Raw genomic sequence first — 13,371 nt, 5'->3', positions numbered from 1 at the left:
AATACATACCTAAATTTAGAACCACATTTAGTTTGATTTACATGTTGGGTAAACAGAATTATTATTATTCTGTCACCACTAATGTACGCAGAATTTTCCCACTTATGTTTTCATGACAACCTCGTAATTACAGACACATTAACGAGCTTTCCTGCCTAATTTTTGGAGAATTAATATTTAATTAATCAACATATTTATGTAATCAAGTATTTATTGCTAACCTCATTAACTTACCAAATAAGACGAATGATTAAAACCGAACAAAATTCGGAAATAAAAATTTATTTCCGTTTCGAAAACATTTAGAAAAATGGATGTAATGAAAGTTTAAAAATTCAATTAAATTTTTTTTTCAAAATTTTTGTCAATTTTCTGAGTATTTCAAATTGTTTTAAAGTGTATTAGAAAATGAATGTTTTGCACCAATAATCTTGATTAATGTACATTAATTTACAATAATGCTAGAACTTTTAATAATAATTTCTTGAGCTAATTTTGTTAAAATTGTTAAGATTAAATAAAATATCATAATACAGAAAATATGACAAATGGTTTGAATATTACACATTTCGCAATTTAATTAATTTTAATAAGTTTTATTTTAAGCTTTAGTTCAATTAATATATTTAACGATTTGCAATTAACAGTTTTCTAATTTTTAACACAAGTTTTCAGATATTTTATAAACGTTTATTATATTAAACAATAAGTAAAATTTTGACTCAAGTCGAAGAAGCACTACTCATTTTTTTTCCAAACTTTAGTGTATTTTTCAAATCAAACAACTTGTTTTAAGGCCGTAATATTTTAGTATGTTTTATACATTATGATCTTTATCGACAAAAAAAGTTTGCAAAGAAACTGCCCGGCCGATCTTTACCAAAAACTAATCAGCCCGTTTCCCAACCAATATCTTTCGATTAGTTTTTGAATTATTTAAATTATTCAATTTTTAATTTTAAATTAAATTATCAGAATTATTGGTTAGAACATTAACTAAGGTCAAAAATAACACTTTTTCCAAAATTAGTCTCAAACGATTCAGAATGACTTGAAACGTCGAAAACAAAATATTAGCAAATCGAATTTATTCGTGAAAATATGAACGTCTTCAGTAAGTTAATAAACAACATCAATTATTTATTATGTGCTTTATTTATCCAATGATGCATTATAATTTCTAGAACAAATATACAAGAGCATAGGCATTCGCTAATGCATAGTGATATAAAAATAAAATTGAGCTCATTCATAGTATATACATTGTGTTCATGTGGTTCGTACTTTCTTTTCAATGTATCAACAATCAAACTGTAATAAAAATCTTTCCTCCATTTGAAAACTAAACCAGATTCACGTATCCGAATCAACATCTCATCGAACTTATCCTTGTAAGGAAAATCTGCTTTCACGATATGTGAGTTGAATCTAAAATAATATCCAGCATGAATGGCTAAAAATTAATGGTATGATGGGAAATGAGAATTGCTACATCTTCAGATGATACATATTTATATTGAATATTTTATTGGATGCTATATTCGAACAATCAAATGGAAATATTTGAACACCATTAGTGTATGAAAAAGGTAGAGACCCTAGCTGTTTGTGCGATAATCAGTTTTTTTATTTGTTTTATTTTGACTTTTTTTATCTGTAACAATCAGAACTTAAAAGTTCTATAAACTGTTCTGGTGATACACCTTTACTTAATAATGAAAAACTTTTTAAAAGGTTACCTACCCAACTATTGGCCTATTTCTATTCAATATATTTTTGGAAATTTTTTATTACTGATGACTTGTGATGCGATGCAGAAATGCTGTGGAACTGCTATTTTCACACAGAAACATATATCATATATCAAATTTTTAAATTTTCAAAATTTAAAATTTTTTGATTTCGATTAAAAATGCCATTTTTTGAGCTAGGAAAAAATTTAGGTTTTTGGGAATCTCACTTTTTTAAATTGAAATATGACTCTTTGAAGCCATTGATGTTTTTGAAATGTTTGGTCAGGTTTAAAACGTTCATACTATTAAATAATAAATTAAATTTTATACAACGACATGACGGTATTAATACCAATTTCAATTATAAGTAAAAATCTTCCATGCAAAACCTTAACATTTTAAATTTATGAACAAAATTTCATGAAATGTTATAATTGTTTGTTCCTTGAAAGCGAGCCTCAAATATGCTTAATAATGGTCTAAAACCATAAATATTTGATATCAAAAGATACGGTTTTCATTCTTTATTTTGAAAAATGAATTTAGTAGTTAATTTATTACTCAATAAAGGAAAGGCATACTTAAATAATTATATATAATGTTATTTCCATGTGTATATCACCTTTAAGATCGTATGTTGCACAAACAAACTCATTTCATTTATTGTTGTACGAGTGCAAATTTAAAATATATTTAATATTAATCTATGTCGAATAAAGAGTATCTATTCACATCTTAGAATCTTGAAAATTTGAAATAGTATGTAATAATAAATAAATAATTTAATTTAGAATAATATTTATCTTACAATTAGTAACTTATTTGTATCTAGTATTGATCAATTAAACGAACCAGTAAACGTACTTTCACTTATTTGCTTTGGGGATGTTAAATACTCAAGATCTCTTAAACTTAATAGTGAAAATTAAAGCTAGAAATATGTTATAAAAATTTAATTTAAAACTAATACCTAATCGGTAATCCTTTAATTATATTGAATCGGCTTATTCCTGTAGAATTTGAGTACATTTTTATAGAATACGATTTAGAGCTGAGGTAACTCCATAGTAATGCAGAGTCCCGAACTTCAGCAACTCTTCTCAAGTTTTCTGTAGTATTATCGCTCAGTTCTTGTCTCCTGGAAATATATAGACAATATATAATTCCAAGACCAAAGCCTAAAGTAATATATAATATTTAAACTTAATATTATGAATTGATTCACCTGTAAAGTTTTGTATAAATGCCGCTGTCATCATATTCTGCGATGGTTTTCAATAACTCCTTGAAGGCATAAACAGTTATGATTTTCAAATTACTCTCAGATAATTTTTCCACTGTCGTTATATCAAATGATACTTTGCTTCCACTTAGACGTTCAACCATTTTACCTATAATAAATAGTAACTTTAATAAAATAAAAATTATGTTTTGTATATAAATAATACATCATCCAATCATTATTGAATTCTAAAGTATCATGCTACCGTTTTTAAAAATAAGTAATTTAAACTATTCGGCAATAATAATTCATTAGCAATCATCAAAACTGTTCCACATTTATTATATTAATTATTTGATTATATACTATAAGAAATTCAAACGCTTTAAAAAATATTGATATAATATTAGCAAAGAAATTACTTAGTATTTTTATAAAAATATTTTCAAAATATTGATAATTTAAATATTAAAAATTAGGAGACATTCAATATTGTGTAATATTTGTTACAACATTTAGATGTTGCGATTTTTCACAATTTACTATCAATCATTTCTTACGTACCTTGATAAGTATAGCTAATTATCATTGAGAAGAACACCATGGACATGAACAGGCATCGTTCATACATTTTTTGCCTACTTTTCTGAGAAACTTGCAATACAACACCGAATAGTAAATAAACAATTTCTTCTAGCGAAACAATATTTCTTCTAATAATAATTTCCAACTCATTAATTTTACGAAAATGGCATTTAATTATTACATAAATATTTTGTAAGGAGTACCAAGCCAAAGTGGTACATAAAAATGTACCGCAAAGAGCTAACCAAGCAGTGCGAGTAAAAATTCTTAAGAATGAAACTACTGTCCCTTCTTGCATTTTTGGAACAAGAAATGTAAGTTTCATTTCATCAGCTGGTAATAAAAATTGAGCCTTTGTCAACCCATAGTTTTTTATAGGGCGAATATTTCCTAAAATATCAGCGGGACCGTATTCCATTTCCCAAATAGCACCAGTTAATGTTCCATTTTCTAACGCTCCTCCATATGTTTTACCGTCTGATGGTACATAGTATATCGGATTGAAATTCATTGCTTTCATTAATGCGGAAATTAAATTACCATCTCTCAGTTTATATTTTATTATCGAATTATTTTTACCAAGAACGGCCATTGATGCGCCTGCATATTCAAAAATGCAAACATGCAAAGGAAATCCATGAACATTGTCAAGCCGTTTGTTAAATTTTTTCCAGAATAATGTTATTTTATTTGAATCTTGAGGTAGTTTCAAAGTTGAAATTGTGCCTCTCTCATTATTTCGAATTGTAAAAGGATTGTATATTATTGCCTCCAAATGTGTTTCATTATCTTTATCATCATGAAATATTCTATACATCACAGTATTCATAATCTTGTGCTCAGTCCAAATGAGTACAAGAAAATCAGCGCATTCTTTGTGAGAGATATTGTAATAAATTTGAACTATTTTCACTCTATTATTAAATTTTGCTAATGTCAATAATCTGGCATATACTGATTGCGTACTTTGCGAAATAAACAAATAAAATGCTTTAGCTCGCGAATGGAAAATCACATTTTTCTCCCTTATTGTGAGAAATTCTGTTCTGCAAAGTAAATTAAAATTTATATACTTAACTAACATTTAATATTAGCAATTAGCTTTTCCAACTTTATTCACGAACTCCACGCAAATTAGAATTGAAGTAAAAACTTACAAATCAATAAGGTTAAGCGACTATTTGTTTAATATTTTTTACTGTTTTAAACTATTGTGATTTAAGATTATCATTAAATTATTCATCTGAATTTTATTACATCATCCTATTCAATTCAAATAATTCAAAGTTGTTTAAAAAATATCAGTTGGTATTGGTAATCAAGTTGATTATTTTTGTAAGGACGAATAAATAAATAAATAATTTAAAATTTCAAACACAATCCATCATATCTTACATTTCATAAAAGTTTTCATAATTGACCAAGGCCTTTTTTCGTAATCACCAATTAAAGAATAATTATATTGGTTGCATAACTAGATAAGAATATGCATTTATAAGTTTTGTGTAAATTTAAATTAATTTTTAGCAAACTATAGATAAGCATTTGAATTTTAACTTGTATTCTAAAGTTAATGTAAATTTATAAAAAATATTATATAGAATTACTCACGTTTTTAAGTAAAAATATCGAAACAAAATTTTGAATTTTTCCATACCGCATGATAAGATTTCATTACCTATATGAGATGAGGCATCTTTTATCATAATTGCATTAGCATACCTTTCCTAAAAAAAAAATTTACAATTAGTTTAAAATAGCATTTTTTACTTAAGATAAATCATTTAATCAAGCTAAAATTCAAATTTCGAGGTTGCGTTGTTTAGGAGCTCCCAGTATTTAATTTATTTAATTTTTTTATAATTTCGAACCAAGAATTCTCTAATGAAAAACTGGAATAAAAATTTGCAAATGAAGAAGATGACTGTATCCGTTCACCAATAAAAATTTCCAAAGAACCAAATTTATTCTCAAAAAATATTTCAGCAATGTGTTTGATTTGAAATTGAGGGTATAAACATTTTTTTTAAAACAATAGAAACATCCTGACAGAGGTTTCAGTATATTCAAGAAAAGTAATGAAGACAGTTTTTTAAAAGCATTAAGAATATACATAGGTTTCTAATATTTTGAGAGTTCGATCTGACTATCCACTCCCATGGAAAGTTTGACCAAATTTTCAAACAAATGAACAGGAGATTTTTTTTTTATTAAAGATATCGCTTTGACAAAGTTTTTGTAAATAACCTATAGAACGAGAATTGCAAAGTACCAGTATAATTTTTTTTAATAAAACTGAAATTTGGATTTCGAAAATCACTAATAAAAAATATAGTAAACTTACTTTAATAAACGATGAAGCAGACATCCACAAATCATTTGTAAGGTTAGAACAGCCATGGTGCATGCTAATCTCGGTTAGATCACAGTTCACATTCGTAATAAAAATAATTATGTATCCATAAAAAATTAGCATGTTTCAGGTCGAACTACTTCACTCATTTGCGTTGTACTTCTGCAAATATAAACAATAGATTAATAACATGTCAGCATGTAACTTGCCCCATCAATATAAATTTCATATATAATTATCATTGGTATCCTGAAATTATTATTTTGCAAGACTAATGCAAATTGCGAGTAATGAGTATAGATGTGTTACACACACTCATATATCATATATATGTAATATATACAGATATATATATATATATATATATATATATATTAACAAAGTCTAATAATCGGGCATAACATCAATAAAAAAACATGAATTTCTTTCAAAAATTTATTTTAAATCCATACGTTTCGGCTATAATCTTAGCCTTCATTCAGTGGAAAAATCAGAAAATCTTAGTGTTAAATTGGAAAACCAGTCTACGAATAACACACTATCCATTTGTGATTTTTTAAAATTAGTATTTTGTGAAAATATTGTGTAATTTAAGTTTAATGTTTATAATACATAGTGTAGTGCATTATCATATCCTGATACCATGGATTATTAAATTTTTTTTTCTAATTTAACACTAAGATTTTCTGATTTTTCCACTGAATGAAGGCTAAGATTATAGCCGAAACGTATAGATTTAAAATAATTTTTTTAAAGAAATTCATGTTTTTTATTGATGTTATGCCCGATTATTAGACTTTGTTAATACATATGTCAAAATCAAATTCAGAATCATACAATATATATATATATATATATATATATATATATATATATATTGACTTGTTACACAAACTCCAAGCTGACAACATGCTTCGTTTGGAATTTTATGATATCTCGACGTTTATCATATTGTGTTTCAAAATTTTTTGTGCAATTTTTGTGTGTTTTTGTGTTTTTTTGCAATTTATTTGTATGCACTGAAGATGGGTCAAATCAAGACCCAAAACGTATGCTTTCTTAATAAAAACAATTTCTTTCAATAAAACTCTTTTTAATTACTTGATGGATGCCCAAGAACAATTTTATCATATTATTTCACCATCTGAAGAAAAACTTTGTATATATATACATATACATATGCACACTATATATATATTATATATATATATATATTTCCTACATTCCAATTGATTTTTTATATGTTTTGATATGAGACAACTCAATGAATTAGTTTTTTTCCGAATTGTGATGATCCTTTTGCAGCAATGATCAGAAGGGCTGTTTTAAGATGGATTAACATATTTTTTCATTTGCATATGTTCATCACTACTGCTTGATATCAACTGGCGCCTAACGTAGAATTTGAATTCGGAACCTTGCAGTTGCAAGGCCCACTACTTACACTGTACTCCCTATACTACTTCCTAATATGTGAAAACTTTAAGAAATATCAATAATCTGGTCCTAGAGGTCGATTTAAAGAAAGTTTCGGTGTTTAAGAAATGTTTTCTTCATTAATGCAAAATATTTTCAGACACTATTATGACAACGTTCCATATCAATAAATGTGTTTACTACACGGAAATTTAATGATGTAACATTGTGAATAATTAATTAGTTAATTCTATCAATAGTGCTTTATATATTCCACTATTTCTTGTATTACCATGTCTTTGTAGGGTGTTTATATTATTGTGCACAATATTTTGACTTTCAATTAGTTGTCACAGATTAATAGTTTTGTTTATTGTAGACATTGCTTCTACGAAATTTCTACTTTGAACGCGTAAACAAATTTACCTATTCGATATAAACTAACATATTTGTTCAAATGATAATAAATAATTTTGTATTTATGAAGAATTTATTGTTCCATTCCACAAAGTTCCATTAGCAATACTTCTGGCGGAACGAATTGGTAGGTTCAACACCTGTGTCGGACAGCATGATATCAAGCAGTAGTGAAATTGCTTTTGACTTCCAAATATGAATAGCATTTTTTTTAAATCAAAATAGCCCTTAATAGCATTGCTACTTCAAATGAAAAGCCAACAATATTGGAAAATTCTAATAATAAAATTACATCAAATAGAGCATGCCAACCGTTGGGATGTCATCCAAATATGCAAAGTTGTTATAGGAGTTAAGTTCTAATCAATTGATATCAAATACAAATAAATATGAAATATCTAAGGATTTATTAATTTACCTGTATCATTGTTTTTTAAATATATACTTTTCTGTTTAAAAATAATCTTCTGTTCAATACATATTTACAATTTAGAAAATTCCTCTATCCATGAAATGTACTTATTATTCATTGCCTAGAACCTCGTGCATACTTTATTCAATATTATATTCAACCACTTTGGTTATGCAAACTTATCATGTCATTATTTACACATGCAATGGAATAAAGTTAGGGCTCGTCCATGTTTTGCACAGATTATTTAGCCAAATAATTTTAATATCTCTTATATCTTTCTTCTAAAGACTGCAAGAAAAATAAATATAAAGTTTTACTAATATGACATGTTTAAAATTTACCGGAAAATTATTTTGTATAAAATGCTTTTATTTGAATTTTAAAACAGAATAATACCTAAAATGATTGAAAAGAGAAAACTATATGAACAAGTATTGCGATTGTTCAATTGTGTTTATTATAAGTTTGAAAGCAAAAAGTATTGATATATGAACGTATTTGTACAAAATTTTAAAGATAAAGAGAATTTTAAAGAAAAGAAAGTCTTCTAATAAAAAATAAGAATATTTTTCAAAACTCGAAAAACTCTGAAAAGTTGAAAATTTGATTTTTTTTTTAATTTTTTTGTAAATTCTCAAAGATTAAGACAATATATAGAAGTCTAACTAAATATTTATTTATTTAACTAATTTAGCAAAAATATTTATATTGTATTATATCCCGTTGGGAGACTGCAAGAGAAATGAGATTTTCTAATACAAATTGTTCAAAATTTTAATATAAATTGTTTAAAAATTTTCTATAATTTTTTTTTATCTTTAACTAATTTGTGGTATTAAAAAATAAATTAATATTGACAATTTTATACTTATACGTTTTGAAACTTGATACTTGTATCATCATTTAGCACTTCATACAAGGACGAACAAAAAATTTAAAACTTTGCTCATAAAATCTGATATTATAAAAAATTATAACTTTTACTTTTTTTCGATAAAATAATGAGGGTTAATCACTCACTCCCTCACTTACCAATGCTAAGGAATTTCACATTTTTAAAAATTCTTTGTTTGTTATAATTTTTTTGGTTTTAGGTTAAGTCAATTAAAATTTTATTTCACTGATTTGTTTTTCCTGGCATGAATTGCTGAATAAAGTTTAATTGCTGAATAAAGAGAAATTACATATCAAGAGTTGAAACGTTCAAGGAATTATCAATATTAATTCATTAAGTATTTTGACGAATTTTGAAGTTACTTTCGTCCAAGAAATCGAAAAGAAAACAAAAATATGTTTCGAATGCATAAGAAAAAGTTAAAGGATAGAAAAATGAAAAATATTGTAAAAATGTTAAAATGCTAGAATTTATTAGTTTGATTAAAAATAACTTAGAAATTACTATTCATTCACATATTATTTTACTCACTTTTACCGTTTTACATAAGTTGTTATTAGTCATTTTGATATGCTCGTGGTCAGTGCCGGCTTTAGGGTAGGGCGAGGTGGGCGACCGCCCTGGGCGCCGGCAAAAAGGGGCGCTGCAGGCGCCCCCCGGCTGATGCTCATAGTTCGAGGTCTGCTTAGTCGTCTCGTAAATTCCCTAAATTAAGCGTTTTTTTTGTCTATTGTCAAAACACATTGTCCTTTTAACGTTTTGGTAAAAAAAAAGCTAGCGTTATTGTAGCGAAGCGTAACAAACTCAGCTCATTCGCATGGGATAGCAAACTTGGCCACTTGGCCAGTCACTCGAAATGGCAAAATCATTGATCACATAATTACTAGTGGCCCAGTGCAAACTCGCATTGATAATTATCCGAAGAATGATGCAGGCCGACATTTCTCTAATTCTCATTTCACAAAAATTCTTACAAACAATGAAACAATTCAGCGCCGTTGGTTAATTTACTCCGTTTCTAAGGATCGAGTTTATTATTTTGTTGTAGACTATTTGATAGTAGCTCAACGTCGAACTTAGTATCTCAAGGGTATAACAACTGGAAATACTTGTCTGCAATATTAAAAAATCATGAAAATAGCACTTTTCATAAGAAGTTTTACTTTTTCATGGATTGAAGCTAAACTACGATTAAAAATAGAAAAAACGATGGAATAATGTTTTGTCTAGATTGATGCATATCACACTTTATTTAGCCGAAAACAATATGACGTTCAGAGGCACTTCTGACAAACTATATACGCCAAATAACGGAAAGTTCTTAGGCTTTGTACAAATACTAGCCAAATTTCATCTAGTCATGCAGGAGCACTTGCGATTAGCTATGAAGGGTGATATTTCAGACCACTCAGCTTCTGTTCATCGATGGAAAATTCTAACCGATCACTTGGGACTATACGAGAAAAAGCACAGTGACACTCGTTGGGAAGCAAGAATAAGTAGTGTTACAGTAGTCCGTTATCAAATTAGTACTATCCATGATGCTTTGATTACTTTGGCTCTTGAAACTCAGAAAACTGATGTTCAAATGTCTCATGAAGCTACTACTCTAGCCGAACAACTAAAAGATTTCAGCTTCATAGTTTCATTGGTTGTTTGGTATGACATACTTCATCAAATAAATGTTGTAAGTAAATCTCTACAGTCAACAGATATGGATCTTGGTAAATGTACACAAATGTTGAAAAAATGCGGCAATTTTTTGGAAGACTACAGAAATACGGGCTTTAAAAGCGCTATTTTAACTGCGAAGGAGTTGGCTGAAGAACTAGAAATTGAGCGTCAAGCTGGTGAAATTGCACGCGATGACCCTATAACTTCTCCAGAAAAAATTTGAGGTTGAATTTTTCAACTGTCTTTTGGACAACATTAATTTCAATCAATGAAAGGTTCGAACAGTTAAATGAGTACTCGGAATATTGGTCTTTTTTGTACAATATTAAACAGATTCCAGAAAAACGCGACCTTCTCAAGCTCTGTAGTGATCTCCAATTAAAATTAACTGTAGACTCTAAATCAGACATAGATGGTTGTATGTTATGTGATGAACTTATAAGTCTGGCATCCCACCTGATAAAAATGTGGTTACTCCCATTTTTGTTATAAATTTTATCAACGATTTCAACTTACAAGAACTGTATCCAAATGTATGGATATCATTGCGAATTTTATTAACTATACCTGTAACGGTTGCTAGTGGGGAGCTTTTCAAAGCTGAAGCTAATAAAAACCTATCTTCGATCAGCGATTTCGCAATCTAGATTGACAAACTTAGCAACTGTGTCAATTGAGAACGAAATTGCTGAAAACATCGACTTCGACAACCTTATAAAAGAGTTTGCTGATAGAAAGGCCAGAAAAGTAAAATTCTATCAGTGGTTCTATTAATGGTTATCTTTTATAATATTTTTTTTTTAATAAACGGTTATTTCATTAGATGTTTTTCTTTTTTCCAAATGGGTTTGAATTGCAGGTGAAGGGCGCCGTAGAAATCTCGCCCCGGGCGCTGGTAGTGTTAAAGCCGGCCCTGCTCGTGGTAATGCCCTTGTTATTAGACTAAATGGATATCGGCATATTTGTTTGTTATCTAAGAAATAAGTGTTGTAAGTGGAAAAAAATTACGAGAATGTGGAAATAAATAAATGATTAGCATATCTTTGAATGTGCGTCCATAAAGTAGACAGAAACATGGTATTGTGCCTTAAGGTAAATTGCTGGAACTTCAGTATTTTAAAATTTTTCAAAGCCCTAAACTTAAAAAAATTAAAAAAATTGAGATTTTTGATGTTTTTAAAAAAAAAATTATATTTCGAAAATCTTGAATTTTTTCAAAGCGTTCGCAATGCGTTTCTTATAAGTACACAAATAGTTATTCTTATAAGTACAACCATCTCCTTTTACTAGCATTAGCAAATTTTTATGTCAAACATATTGATTAATATAATTTTTACGAATATGTAACGTAAATGTCAATCTCCGAGCAAGTTCTACATTCAATATTGATGAATATTTTCTTAAAATAATGTATTTATGTCCGCAATATTAATCTGGTTTAATCCTCAGTAATTCAGAAAAATAATAAAATATAACACCTATACTATTTTAGAAAAGACTAGTGGGGCGCATGGCATCGAACATCAAAGCAGATTACTGGAACTTCCCGTACCAAAATTTTTTTTTTAAAAAAGATTACCATTTTTGAAAAAATTTTACTTTGAAAACGTTAAAATTTTGAGGAACTAACATCACAAAAATTGAAAAAAAACTTTGAAAAAAAAATTTTTTTATTTTGAAATATCGTACTGCATTAACTGCATAGACAGTGGCGGATTAAGCTTTCTGCCGCCCTAGGACCTATCCGTTCAGGCGCCCTTTTTAATAGACAAAATTTTACTTTTTCAATTAAACAATTTATTTTAAATTATTTAGATATAATTTTTAACTTTGCGTTGGGTAAGTTATAGTAATTTTAAATAATAATTTGGGAGTTACGGAGCAAAGAGTGCAGAAAATAGAAATCGAGTTTTTGAGAGAACGGAGCATCCAATTTGAATGATCTAACAAACATTCAATTTGTAATGATGGGGAAAAGTGGTAATTTGCTTTTGGCAAAGGCAGGTCCAGCTGTTACTGAGATACCCAGCTAAATGTGCAAAAAATGGCACTGTTGAGAGAACTAAGCGTCCGATTTGAATGATTCAAAGAACTTTTTACTTATTTTGAATAAGTAATTTTGAAAAAAAAAATTGTTTCAAAATTTTTTTTTTCAAATTTTTTTTTTCAAAAATTTTTTTTTTGTGTATATCGAAAATAATTTAAATTTTATTTTTAATTCTGACTAAAGTTTTAAATTTCACATATGCTAAAGAATTATTGAATGCTTTTAAAAAGAATAATAGTTCTTGATTTTGAATTAGAGGTTGAAAAAATACTATATACATACTACAATGCGAAGAGAAAATATAATTTATCAAAAACCATATAACTCTTTGCATTGTAGTATTTATAGTATTTTTTCAACTAATTCAAAATTAATAATTATTGACAATATTCTTTCTGAAAGCATCTAATAATTCTTTATGAAGTCCTGAAAAAAAATTAAAAATAACATTAACCACATATTAAAAAGCAAAGATTATTTTGCAAAAATTTTATTTTAAGATATTTCGATATTAGTTAATTATTAGTGCACACATATATTGACACATTTATGTTTATTAATTAACATAATTATTTAAATATTTTAATGTACTTAATTAGGATGCAACTCTTTTC

The 13,371-nt window shown here is 27.5% G+C and overlaps 1 pseudogene; it reads left to right on the top strand.

Moving 5' to 3' along the window:
• The first annotated feature begins 10,303 nt into the window (after positions 1-10,303).
• Positions 10,304-11,484, top strand: LOC113385744 (annotated as a pseudogene).
• The last annotated feature ends 1,887 nt before the right edge of the window (positions 11,485-13,371 follow it).

Source organism: Ctenocephalides felis, unplaced genomic scaffold (genome assembly GCF_003426905.1).
Source record: "Ctenocephalides felis isolate EL2017-DRISC unplaced genomic scaffold, ASM342690v1 CF-g0.4_SCAFFOLD_03571, whole genome shotgun sequence".
In the NCBI taxonomy this organism is placed as follows: Eukaryota; Metazoa; Arthropoda; class Insecta; order Siphonaptera; family Pulicidae; genus Ctenocephalides; species Ctenocephalides felis.
Note: the sequence above shows the minus strand (reverse complement) of the source record. Positions and strands in the feature narration are given on the sequence as shown.